This window comes from Hordeum vulgare, chromosome 6H, assembly GCF_904849725.1.
Source record: "Hordeum vulgare subsp. vulgare chromosome 6H, MorexV3_pseudomolecules_assembly, whole genome shotgun sequence".
NCBI classification, from domain to species: Eukaryota; Viridiplantae; Streptophyta; class Magnoliopsida; order Poales; family Poaceae; genus Hordeum; species Hordeum vulgare.
Window position 1 is genome coordinate 376592088 of NC_058523.1, and position 13869 is coordinate 376605956.

A 13869-nucleotide genomic window follows, 5' to 3' on the forward strand; every position below is an offset into this window, starting at 1 on the left:
AACCCAACATCAACATAAGTAGAATTTAAGTTTGCTACAATACCTAAGGAAGTGGTGGTTTGCTTTCTTATACTGATGTTATCACGAGTTTCTGTTTAAGTTTCGTGTGGTGAAGTTTTCAAGTTTTGGGTGAAGTTCTTATGGACAAAAAGATAAAGAGTGGCAAGAGCTCAAGCTTGGGGATGCCCAAGGCACCCCAAGATGATTCAAGGATTCCGTAAAAGCCTAAGCTTGGGGATGCCCCGGGAAGGCATCCCCTCTTTCGTCTTCAATCCATCGGTAACGTTACTTGGGGCTATATTTTTATTCACCACATGTTATGTGTTTTGCTTGGAGCGTCTTGTATCGTAGGAGTCTTTTTTTTTGTCACAATCATCCTTGCTGCACACCTAGAGAGAGAGACATGCACTCACCATGATTTTGTCGAGCTTCACTTATATGTTTTGGTTAGACAATTCAGCTCACATGTGCTTCACTTATATCTTTTGAGTTTGTTGCTTTTGCTCTCTGTGCTTCACTTATATCTTTTAGATCACGGCGGTGCGTGGCTTGGTAATTGATCTATGCTTTGAAAGTACTCTCAAAAGGGGTAGTTATCCAAAGGGATACGAAAACTTCCAACTTCATGTGCATTGAATAGTTAGAGAAGTTTGATTCATCTCAACTAACTTTGAGTTGTGGTTATGGTAATATTGAAGTTATATTAGTAAGGTGTTGTGGATCTAGAAATACTTGTGTTGAAGTTAGTGATTCCCGTAGCATGCACATATGGTGAACCGCTATGTGATGAAGTCTGAGCATGATTAGTCTATTGATTGTCATCCTTTGTGTGGTGGTCGGGATCGCGCGATGGTTTATACCTACCAACCCTTGCCCTAGGAGTATGCGTTGAATGCTTTGTTTCTATTACTACTAAAACTGTTGCAACAAGTATATGAGTTCTTCATGACTAACGTTGAGTCCATGGTTTAGATGTACTTTCACCTTCCACCATCACTATCTTCTTTAGTGCCGTGCAACTTTCGTCGCTGCACACAACCCACCATTAGCCTCCCTCAAAACAGCCACCATACCTACCTACTATGGCTTTTTCAAAGTCATTCCGAGGTATATTGCCATGCAACTACCACCATGACATGTGCCACCACGTCTACATTGCCATTGCATGATCGTAAGATAGCAAGCATGATGTTTCCATTAATGTCCATGCCATGCTAGATCATTGTCATGGTACACTACCGAAGGCATTCCATATAGAGTCATCATTGCTCTAAGTTTTGAGTTGTAAGTGTGATGATCATCATTGATGGAGCATTGTCCCATGTGAGTAAATAAAAGAGGCCAGCAAAGCCCATATACAAAAAGAGTCCAATGATGCCCACCAAAAAAAAGAGGCCAAAGAGCCCATCCAAAAAAATGAGAGAAAAAGAGAGAAGGGACAATGCTACCACCTTTCCACACTTGTGCATATTAAGCACCATGATCTTCATGATTGAGAGTCTCTCGTTTTGTCACCACCGTATATTTAGTGGGAAATTTTCATTATATAACTTGGCTTGTATAATCCAATGATAGGCTTCCTCAAATTTGCCTTAGGTCTTCGTGAGCAAGCAAGTTGGATGCACACCCACTAGTTTTCCTTAAGAGCTTTCACATACTCTTAGCTCTAGTGCATCATTTGTATGGCAATCCCTACTCATTCACATTGATATCCATTGATGAGCATCTCCACAGCTCATTGATATGCCTAGTTAATGTGACCATCTTCTCCTTGTTTTTCTTGCAACCTCCACCACACTCCACACCACTTATAGTGCTAAAACCATGGCTCACGCTCATGTATTGCGTGAGAGTTGAAAAAGTTTGAGAAAGTAAAGGTGTGAAAACAATTACTTGGCCAATAACGGGGTTGTGCATGATTTAAATTCGTTGTGCAATGATGATAGAGCATAGCGAGACTATATGATTTTGTAGGGATAACTTTCTTTTGGCCTTGTTATTTTGAAAGTTCATGATTACCTTGCTAGTTTGCTTGAATTATTATTGTCTCCACGTCAATAGCAAACTATTGTTTTGAATCTAATGGATCTGAACATTCACGTCACATAAGAGGAGTTACAAAGGACATCTATGCTAGGTAGCATGAAAGCATCAAAAATTCATTCTTTATCACTTCCCTACTCGAGGACGAGCAGGAGTTAAGCTTGTGGATGCTTCATACGTCTCAAACGTATCTATAATTTTTGATGGTTTCACGTTGTTATCTTGTCAACTTTGGATGTTTTGTTTACCTTTTATATCTTTTTTGGGACTAACTTATTAACTCAGTGCCAAGTGCCAGTTCCTGTTTTTTCTGTGTTTTTGACTCTTTTCAGATCTGATTTTGGAACGGAGTCCAAACGGAATAAAATCCCGAAAATGAATTTTTCCAGAACGGAAGAATATCGGGAGGCTTGAGGGCCAAGCAAGTGGGCCCACAGGGGGCCCACAAGCCCTGTTGCCACGGCCAGGGGGGAGGCCGCGGCCACCAAGCTTGTGGCCCCCCTGGCGCTCCCCTGCCCTAGGTCTTTGGCCTACAAAGTCCCTAAAAATCCAGAAAAAATCAGGGCATCCACGAAAACACTTTTCCGCCGCCACAAGCTTCCGTTTCCGTGAGATCTCATCTGGAGACCCTTCCCGGTGCCCTTCGGAGGGGACTTTGGAGTTGGAGGGCTTCTTCATCAACAACATCGCCCCTCCAATGAATCGTGAGTAGTTCACTTCAGACCTATGGGTCCGTAGTTAGTAACTAGATGGCTTCTTCTCTCTCTTGGATCTTCAATACAAAGTTCTCCATGATCTTCATGGAGATCTATCCGATGTAATCCTCTTTGGCGGTGTGATTGTCGAGATCCGATGAATTGTGGATTTGTGATCAGATTATCTATGATATATATTTGAGTCTTTGCTGATTTATTATATGCATGATTTGATATCCTTGTAAGTCTCTCTGAGTCTTGGGTTTTGTTTGGCCAACTAGATCTATGATTCTTGCAATGGTAGAAGTGCTTGGTTTTGGGTTCATACCGTGTGGTGACCTTTCCCACTGACAGAAGGGCCAGCAAGGCACGCATCGTGTTGTTGCCATCAAGGGTAACAAGATGGGCTTTTATCGTAGATATGAGATTGTCCATCTACATCATGTCATCTTGCTTAAGGCATTACTCTGTTCTCTTGAACTTAATACACTAGATGCATGCTGGATAGCGGTCGATGTGTGGAGTAATAGTAGTAGATGCAGAAAGTATCGGTCTACTTGTTTTGGACGTGATGCTTATAGATATAATCATTGCCATAGATAACGTCACGACTTTGCGCGGTTCTATCAATTGCTCAACAGTAATTCGGTCACCCACTCTCTACTTTCTTTCATGAGAGAAACCACTAGTGAACACTACGGTCCCCGGGTCTATTCACACCTATCGTTTCCACTTTCGCTTTTACTTTGTTTTGTTTCTTTGTTGCTTTCAGTTCTCACTTGGCAAACAATCTATAAGGGATTGACAACCCCTTCATAGCGTTGGGAGCAAGCTCTTTGTGTTTGTGCAGGTACTTGTGATACTCCTTCACTGGATCGATACCATGGTTCTCAAAACTAAGGGAAATACTTACCGTCGCTGTGCTACATCACCCTTTCCGCTTTGAGGAAACACCAACGCAAGGCTCCAAGGCCACGGGGGAATCCTTTGCATATTTGCGAAGGAAGTCCCTAAAGGCCTAGTTGTAGCAGAAGGATTCCTGGTGCCGTTGCTGAGGAGTATCAAGACAAGAATAATCTCCCGTCAGCACGCTTGTTTCTGGCGCCGTTGGAAGGTCTATTGTTGCAGTAGCAACGGGTCACGCCTCACAATGGCAGGCTGATACGTCCCAAACGTATCTATAATTTATGCTTGTTCCATGATCTTTTGGGTGACATTGTTATATGTTCTGTTACACTTTTATACCTTTTTACGCATATTTGGACTAACCTACTAACTCGGTGAACCCAGTGCCACTTTTTGTCTGCTGATGTCTTTTTTGCAGGGACTTTTACCCAAATTTACAAAGTCCCAAAAATCCCGAGAAAAATATATCAAAATCAGCGTAACGGAAGCTTCTCGAGCACCAAAGGTGGGCCAGAGGGGGGCCAGGGCCTGCCCAGGCGGCCTCCCTGCACGACCCCCCTCCAGGCCGTGCCACCAGGTCGCCTGGGTGGGGCTCACCTCCTTTAGTGCCCTCCTTCGGCCTATATTTACCTCTCCGATAGGAAACCCTTCCATAATATCCAGAATCGCGAATTTCTCCATCGTTCCGCCGCCGCAACGCTTTCGAGATCGGGAGTGTCAGAAGACCTCTTCCCGGCACCTTGCCGGAGGGAGGATTGACCTTCGGGGGCTTTCCACCGTCATGGATGCTTCCCGAACATGTCGTGAGTAGTCCTCCTTAGACCATGAGTCCATGACTAATAGCTATGTGATGTCTTCTCTCCAATCTTGTGCTTCAATGTTTAGCCCTGGTGACCTGCCCTCCATGATCAAGGCATCTATGTAATTTTCATGTTGTTGCTATGCTTGGTTTGCTGGGATCCGATGGATTATGAGATTATGTTTAGATTTTCATGAGCTATATATTTGGTTATTCTTTTATATTATGTTCTTAGGTAATTCATGCATGTTCTCCGTTGCTTTTTATTGCTTTGGCCGAGTAGAAGATTGTAACTCCAAGAGGGAGCGTTATGCATGATTGTGGGTTCATGCCCCTTGATGTCTAGCTTGAGTGACAGAAACATGAGATAGGGGATGTGTTGTTGCCACCAGGGAGAAACAACGGTGCTTGTGACCACGGTTGCAAGGATTGTTTACCTTGCGCAAAGTTCGTTAATGTAATTGTCAATTGCTTTGAGTTTACACTTTGGGTGGGGCTCGCAACTTAATACCAGCGAGATGTTCTAGACAGATATCTCAAGGTGGATGATTAGTAAGTAGATGCTGATGATAAACGATCTACTTGTCTTGGCGTACTGCCCATTACTTTTGAGCCTCTAACTTTCTTGTAGCATGATTAGCATTGGGGTGCATTTATAATTCTGTCAATTGCCCATCTTTAATTTGTTTACCCATGCGCAGTTGTTTATCGTCTTTTGGGAGAGAGACATCACTAGTGAACATCATGTGACTCAGGTCCATATTACCACCATTGTTTACACATCCACCATTTACTGATTTTATTTACTTTTCCGTTGCAATCACTATCATTATTCCCGCTTGTGTTTTGATCCTTTGCAAACTACAAGGCCGGAGAGATTGACAACCTCTCTGTACTTGTTGGGAGCAAAGTTATTTGTTGTGTGTGCAGGTCCACGTCTTCTGCTACCGCCAGAGCAGCGGACACCTACTTGTTCATCTTCGGAGTCCTCCTAGTTCTATAAACCTTACAGTCCCCGTATAAGGGAACTCTGTTGCTGACTACATATCCACCTTCCACTTGGGTTAACCAACGAGGGGCGAGAAGTATATCCATCAACTCGTCATCAAGCAAATTTCTGGCGTCGTTGCCGCGGACTCCAGTCTTCAAGATAGGGAAGTTGCACGCTATCTTTTACATTTTCTTTTCAGTCTTCTTAGTTTGCTTTCTAGTTTTTACTTTAGAGTCTTATACCAAAAACCACAAAAACATTAGTTGCTTTGCTCTTGGTTGTTGCTGCTGTTGTGGGTTCCACTGAGAACACCAAGTTGTGTGACTTAACTAGTCACAACAACAATGACTTTATCTGCACTCCAATTGGTTCTCCCGCCACTGAGGCGACCTCCTATGATATTAAACCTGCTTTACTAAACCTTGTTATGAAAGATTAATTCTCCGGTGTTGCAGATGATGCTGCTTTGCACTTGAATAATTTTGTTGAGCTTTGAGATATGCAAAAATATAAAGAAGTAGATGGTGATATTGTTAAACTTAAGCTTTTTCCTTTCTCCTTGAGAGGAGGAGCTAAAGTGTGGCTTCAATCTTTTCCTAGGAATAGCATAGATTCTTGGGATAAGTGCAAAGATGCTTTTATTGGGAAGTATTACCCGCCTGCTAAGATTATCCAGTTAAGAAGTAACATTATGAATTTGAGGCAACTGGATAATGAACACGTTGCCCAAGCTTGGGAACGTATGAAATCTCTTGTTAAGAGTTGCCCTACACATGGTTTGACTACTTGGATGGTTATCCAAACTTTCTATGCAGGATTGAACTTTACCTCGTGGAATCTGTTGGACTCGGTCGCGGGAGGAACCTTTATGTTAACTACACTTGGTGCTACCACGAAACTATTGGACGAGATGATGACAAAAAATTCTCAATGGCACACCGAGAGAGCTCCAACAAGTAGGAAGGTAACTCTGTTGAGGAGATCTCCTCCCTTGATGATAAGGTTGACATGATCATGACTTTACTTACTAAGCAAGTTCCTATTGATCCTCATGATGTTCCTTTAAATTCTTTGGTTCCTCAAGAAAGAGAGCAAGTTGATGTTAATTTTATCTCTAGGAACAACCTTGATAATAATGCTTATAGGAGTAATTTAGGTAGCAATCCTAGACCGTTCCCATCCAACAACTACGGGAACAACAACACTTATCCTAGCACCAAAAACTCGACTTCTGAATTAGAGAGCATGCTTAAAGACTTTATCACTTCTCAAAAAGCCTTCAACAAGAGTATAGAAGAGAAATTAGAAAAAATAGATAATCTCTCTTTGAAGGTAGACAACATAGCTCATGATGTAGAGATGCTTAAAATTAGAACTTCCCCCCTTGAGGAAAAGAAAACCACACCCATGAATGCTATCCAAGTACAAATTAATGAGAACATTAGAATGCTAGCCAAACTTAAGGAAGGATGGGCTAGAGAAAGAGAAGAGGAAGATAGGATTAAGAGCCTTCCTACACACACTACCTTTGCTACTATACAAGTTGTTGAGGACCTCAAAACTATTAGCACCCATCACACCCCTAGTCCCAATGGACCAATTAATGGTGATGCTAATACATCAACTTTAGGACAAGAAGGTCCTTTGAACGTAGAGACTACCTAAAGAATGATCTTAGATGACATCACCACCACTTTAATTAACGGTAGTAATCTTGATTTTGATAATTGTAGTCTTTTCGAAGTTATCACCTTTTTGCAAAGAATGGCTAAAGACCCCCACATTAGTACACTCGGTATTGCCTTCACCGAGCATATTACCAATGCTCTTATCAAAGCTAGGGAGGAGAAGCTCAATCTAGAGACTTCTATTCCTAGAAAACTAGAAGATGGTTGGGATTCTATGGTCAAAATTAAATTGAATAATCTCTCTTGCTTTGCTTTATGTGATGTTGGACCTAGTGCCTCCGTTATTCCCAAAACAATGTATGATATACTTGATTTGAAACCTTATGATCAATGTTCTTTTGGTGTTCGTCTTGTTGATTCTTCCATAAAGAATCCTTTAGGGAGAATTGATGATGTGCTTATTGTTGTCAATGATAATTATGTTCTCATTGATTTTCTTATTATGGACATTGAGTGTGATTCCTCATGTCCAATTATTTTGGGACGTCCTTTTATCCGCACCATTGGTGTTATCATTGACATGAAATAAGGGACCATTAGATTCCAATTTCCCCTTAAAAGGGAATGGAACACTTCCCTCGAAAGAAGATTAAGTTAACTTATGAGTCCGTTAGTCGGGCAAGTTATTCTTATGGAGTTGATAGTACTTGATATTTTAGCATCATGTCTAGCTCAAAGGCATAAAAGAAAGCGCTTGTTCGGAGGCAACTCAGTTTTAGTGGTCTTGATGCTTGTTACTACTGTAGCAACATCATTATATATTTATTTTCAAGCTTTGTGCCAAGTTTTAGCCTCCGATAGCAAGAAAGTTCAAAAGTTGTGACATTTTGTCCAGAAACAGATTTTGTCTTCTTGACGGAAAAAATCGCCAAAAATCACCAGATCATCTTGTTGATCTGAAATTTTTTGACAGAATGCTCAATATAATTGTCTTTCTAGCACATGTTCTGAGTTTTTTGATTGGAGTTGCAGAAGTGTCCCGAAACAATTATTTACTACCTGATGTTCTATTTTTCCCAGATTTTGCCATGTTTTGCATTTTCATTGTTTTGCAAATCTTAAGCTTGTTTTTCCTTTGCAAAAACCTTTTGGCGGTCTTTAGAAACAGTAGCTCTTCATGAAAAATACTTATTTCCAGTAGAGAATAAATTGTCTTATCATGGGCACTAACCACTCTAATCAGCTTATGATGAGTTTCATATGAAGGGAGTTTTCAAGTATGCGATGGAAGATGATGAAAGAAGATCCAGTAGTGTCAAGCGCTCAAGCTTGGGGATTCCCCCATGCACCCCCAAGAAATATTCAAGGAGACTCAAGCGTCTAAGCTTGGGGATGCCCCCGTGCATCCCCTTCTCCATCAACAATCATCAGTTTGTCATTCTCCATGCTATATTTTTATCACTTCATATGTTATGTGCTATACTTGGAGCGTCCCGCTCTTTACTTTTTAGTTTGTTTTAGTTTTTCTTGATGTTCATAACAAGTTGGAAACTAGTCTTCTTTGTTTGGGAGAGAAACACGCTCCACTCCACCCTAGAACACAACATAGGTTTTCATGCTTATCTTTTTGTGTATTTTTTATCTTTTCATAGGTGTTGTCATGCTTAGCTCTTAGTTTTCATGCTTTATCTTTTTAAGAGATTTTATTTAGGTTTATTTTGGAACTCCCTTGAGTTATCATGCTTATCTTGTTTAGAGAGTTGGCTTGTTGCACTGAGTTGTGTGTCTTACATGAGTAGGTAATTGAGGTTGCTATTTAAGTATAGAAGTAACTTGCAATAGTTTTGAGGTATTGATTTGAGTAATATTTGGACTATTGGTGCCAAGAGCTTGAGCCTATTAGTGATAGGTTTCGTAGTTTGGGAAATCTGTGTGTATTTCAAAAACAAAAAAAATAGTTGAGAACTCTAGCTACTAGACGGATCGCTAACCTCTCGAGGGGTTGGAATATATAGAGTACCCTCACGTTACCATGGGTCGAGGATGCGCAAGGATAACCAAACCCCCAAACACTCCTCCTCGGGGTACTTGTCTCTTTGTGAATCTCCTAACTAGATAGAGAGTTACCGATAATAAGTGCATGAGTTCTTCGGACTAATGTGAGTATTCGATTGTTGGCACTTCCACCATCCATATTTTGCTAGCCTCTTCGGTACCGTGCATTGCCCTTTCTCATATTGAGAGTTGGTGCAAACTTCGCCGGTGCATCCAAATTTTGGCATGATACGCTCTGTCATCATAAGCCTCATTATATCTTTCCTCAAAACAGCCACCATACCTACCCATTAAGGCATTTCCATAGCCTTCCCGAGATACATAGCCATGCAACATCCACCATCTCATGACTTGATCTTCATGTCATACATGCTTCTGCTTGATCGAGGAGCTGCATGCTAGTTAGGCCTTGCCCTTATTATTACTACATGACGCGCTAGTTTCATTGTTTATCCCGCTACACTGGCAGATGCATACATTTGCATACATCATGATAGTTTTCATTTGTCTTTATGTTGAGTACTTCTTATAAAGTGTGAAGGTCTTCTTTTTATTCTTGTTGATTGAATATAGAGTGTTGCCCTTAAGTAAGAAAAATATCTCAAAGAGGAAAAATTAAAAGATCCCAAAGAGGAAAAATGAAAAGATCCCAAAGAGGACAAATGAGAGATAAAAAGAAAGAGCCAAAGAGGCCACGAAAAAGAAATAAAGAAATAAGAAGAGAGAAGGGGGCAACACTACTATTCCTTTTGAAAGATCCACACTCGTACTCCATTGTTATATTTGTACTCCATAGAGATTATCATTCATGCATAACTATATGGGGACCCTTACACTATAGAACTTGGCTTGTATATTCCAATGATGAGCCTCCTCAAATGAGCTCTAGGTCTTCATGAGCAAGCAAGTTGGATGCACCCCCACTAGTTCCATTGGAGAGCTTACCTTAGCTCATATGTGCATCTGTTGCATGGCAATCCCTACTCCTCACATCATATCTATCATTTGGCTTTCTCTTGCCTATGGTTGTCCTCATTGATGTGAGCCTTTCACACCCTTTTTGTCTTCCTTCCCCATCATTATTCTCTTTCCCATCCTAGGTGCCAACATATCTTGCTTGCACTCAACCATTGCATGAGTGCTCAAAGTCGAAAGGGAGAGGATCATTTTGACTTGTGCCTCACTAGTGGTGTGGGGATGAGTCAAAATAAGATTTCGAAGGAGACCAAGTGTGAAGTTTAGTAGATTGAGTTCTCAATTAAACTACAAAATATTTTTAAGCTCTAAACCCATCTCCCATTTCTTGCACGCAAACACCATTTGGATACATTCGAGTCACGGACAGCGAGAGCTCTTGCACCTTTATGTTCTTACTTTGCTAATTTCAATACTAAATATAGACTCTTGCTTGTTATTGTCTTGACTTGAATTGCATATGTTACTTGCTTTACTTTGAAGTTCTTATATGTGTGTTAGCATGTCACCACAGAAACTATTTGTGTTATCATTTACCTACTCGAGGACGAGCAGGAATTAAGCATGGGGATGTTGATACGTCCAAAACGTATCTATAATATCTGCTTCTTCCATGATCTTTTGGGTGACATTGTTATATGTTTTGCTACACTTTTATACCTTTTTACACATATTTGGACTAACCTACTAACTCAGTGCACCTAGTGCCAGTTTATGTCTGCTGATGTCTTTTTTGCAGGGACTTTTACCCAAATTTAGAATGTCCCAAAAATCCCGACAAAAATATATAAAAATCAGCGTGACAGAAGCTTCACGAGCACCAAAGGTGGGCCAGAGAGGAGACAGGGCCTGCCCAGGCGGCCTCCCTGCACGACCCCCCTCCAGGTCGCGCCACCAGGTTGCCTGGGTGGGGCCCACCTCCTCTGGTGCCCTCCTTCAGCCTATATTTACCTCTCCGATAGGAAACCCTTCCATAATATCCAGAATCTCGAATTTCTCCATCAATCCGCCGCCGTAGCGCTTCCGAGATCGGGAGCGTCACAAGACCTCTTCCCGACACCCTGTCGGAGGGAGGATTGACCTCCGGGAGCTTCTCCACCGCCATGGACGCTTTCCGGGCGTGCCATGAGTAGTCCTCCTTGGACCATGAATCCATGACCAGTAGCTATGTGATGTATTCTCTCCAATCTCGTGCTTCAATGTTTAGCCCTTGTGAGCTGCCCTACATGATCAAGGCATCTATGTAATTTTCCTGCTGTTGCTATGTTTGGTTTTCTGGGTTCCGATGGATTATGAGATTATGTTCAGATTATGATGAGTTATATATTTGGTTATTCTTTTATATTATGTTCTTAGGTAATTCATGCATGTTCTCCGTTGCTTTTTGTTGCTTTGGCCGAGTAGTAGGTTGTAACACCAAGAGGGAGCGTTATGCATGATTGTGGGTTCATACCCCTTGATGTCTAGCTTGAGTGACAGAAACATGAGACTAGGGGATGTGTTGTTGCCACCAGGGAGAAAACAATGGTGCTTGTGACCACGGTTGCAAGGGTTGTTTACCTTACGCAAAGTTCGTTAATGCAGTTGTCCGTTGCTTTGAGTTTACATTTTGGGTGGGGCTTGCAACTTAATACCAACGAGATGTTATGGATAGATATCTCAAGGTGGATGATTAGTAAGTAGATGCTGATGAATAAACGGTCCACTTGTCTTGGCGTACTTACCATTACTTTTGAGCCTTTAACTTTCTAGTAGCATGATTAGCATTGCTGTGCGTTTATAATTTTGTCAATTGCCGAGCTGTAATTTGTTTACCCATGCGTAGTTGTTTATCGTCTTTTGGGAGAGAGACATCACTAGTGAACATCATGTGACTCAGGTCCATATTACCACCATTGTTTACACCTCCACCATTTACTGCTTTTATATATTTTTCCGTTGCAATCACTATCACTATTCCCGCTTGTGTTTTGATGCTTTGCAAACTACAAGGCCGGAGAGATTGAAAACCTCTCTCTACTCGTTGGGAGAAAAGTTATTTGTTGTGTGTGCAGGTCCACGTCTTCTGCTAGCGCCAGAGCAGCGGACACCTACTTGTTGATCCTCGGAGTCCTCTTGGTTCGATAAACCTTACAATCCCCGTGTAAGGGAAATCTGTTGTTGTCTACATCTCCACCTTCCACTTGGGGTAACCAACGAGGGGCGAGAAGTATATCCATCAACTCGTCATCACAGGGAAATGAGCGGGACTGGGACCTGCCGACGCAGAGCTTCCTGAATGCAGACTAGGGATCTCCAGAAAACAGAATTCACGAGGGCCTCTTGGACGTCAAAGGGGGCTCCTGAGCATCGCGCCTCAGGAGCCTTACCGCTCACAGAGCCACTTGGTACCCGTGTGCTAGGGCCTTGTTCCGCGAGGGATGACCTTGACGGGTCGTGCCCCACGGCAGTGAAATGTGCGGGACTGGGACCTGTCGATGTAGAGCCGCTTGAATGTCTAAGGGGCCTCCTGAGCATTGCGCCTCGGAGCCTTACTGGTAGCAAAGCCACTTGACCACACTGGTGTCGTCCAGGCTTATCCGATCGGTATCAGGGGGTCAGGGTCTTGCCCTGTGTGGAGCAACCTTGGTAACGGGTCACGCCTCACGCCGGCGGGGAAATGTGCGGGACTGGTGCCTCTCGACATAGAGCATCGACCCACTTCACCTGCACCAAGGAGAAACCATCCGATCAACAAGCCCCTCGAGCACCGCAGTCATGCATCACAACAAAGAAGTTCACTCCAAGTGTACCAAGCTGAGTATCCGAACCAAGAGAGAAGCAATGGCACTAACAAAAGGGATGGCCGCCCAAATCCATTACATTCCCAAAGGGCCTATCCTAGTTTTCATGGACGCGGGACCAAAAGCAAGGAGGAGACAACTAGTGATTGAGATCCCGAAGGAGGGTCGTCGCTGCAGACGTTCGACACCCGCATGACGACCCTCAGTCCGTGTCCTCCTCCTCCTTCACACGCGCCACAGGAGCAGACGGGCGGCGTCGCGCTTGGGGGCTCATCCCTGAGGTCCGGGCACGGCGGCGAGGTGGCTCGTCGTAGTTGTTGTCGCTGCTGCCGCTCGGGCTCCTCCCGGAGGGGGTGTCGCTGCTGCTGGAGGTGTGGCGCCCACCACCGGAGACGGGCTCATCCACGAGATCGCCGCGGCCCGTGTCCTCTGGACAACAACCCAGACGCTCGCCCTTGTCCCCAAAGATCTTGACAAAGAGCGTCGCCTCCCCGTACTTGAAGTGCAGGTAGCGTCTCTCCTTCAAACCTCAAGCACGGGCAAACGTCTGCCATCCGCGATTCAGATACACGTAGACGCGGGGGGTGACCTCGACTTCCACCCAAGACGCCCTACCGTAGCAGCCATCGGCCTGCAGAAAGAGGCCCGAGAGCCCGCCGGTCGGCAGCGCCTTCGCGAAGAAGCTTGGGAGCTGGAACCAGGCGATCTCCGGCATGTCCACCCACGTCACGAACTCCATCGCCGTGTCAGCCGAGAGGAGCCGCGGACGTGGCGGCCGAGTGGCCATCACCGACCCCCACTCCGGCCGCCACGGACACCTGTGCCAGTCAACGCCCCGCCATCGCCGCCGACGGTGATCCCTGGGCGGGCAGAGCCACGGCCGCGTCCGTCGGAGGCCGTTGTCAGCGCCGCCACGTGCTTCCGAGGGCGGTCTCGACTCCTCTTGGTAGGTGGGGCAGTGAGACCTTCGTCGGACGTCTTCCCCTTCTCGGCG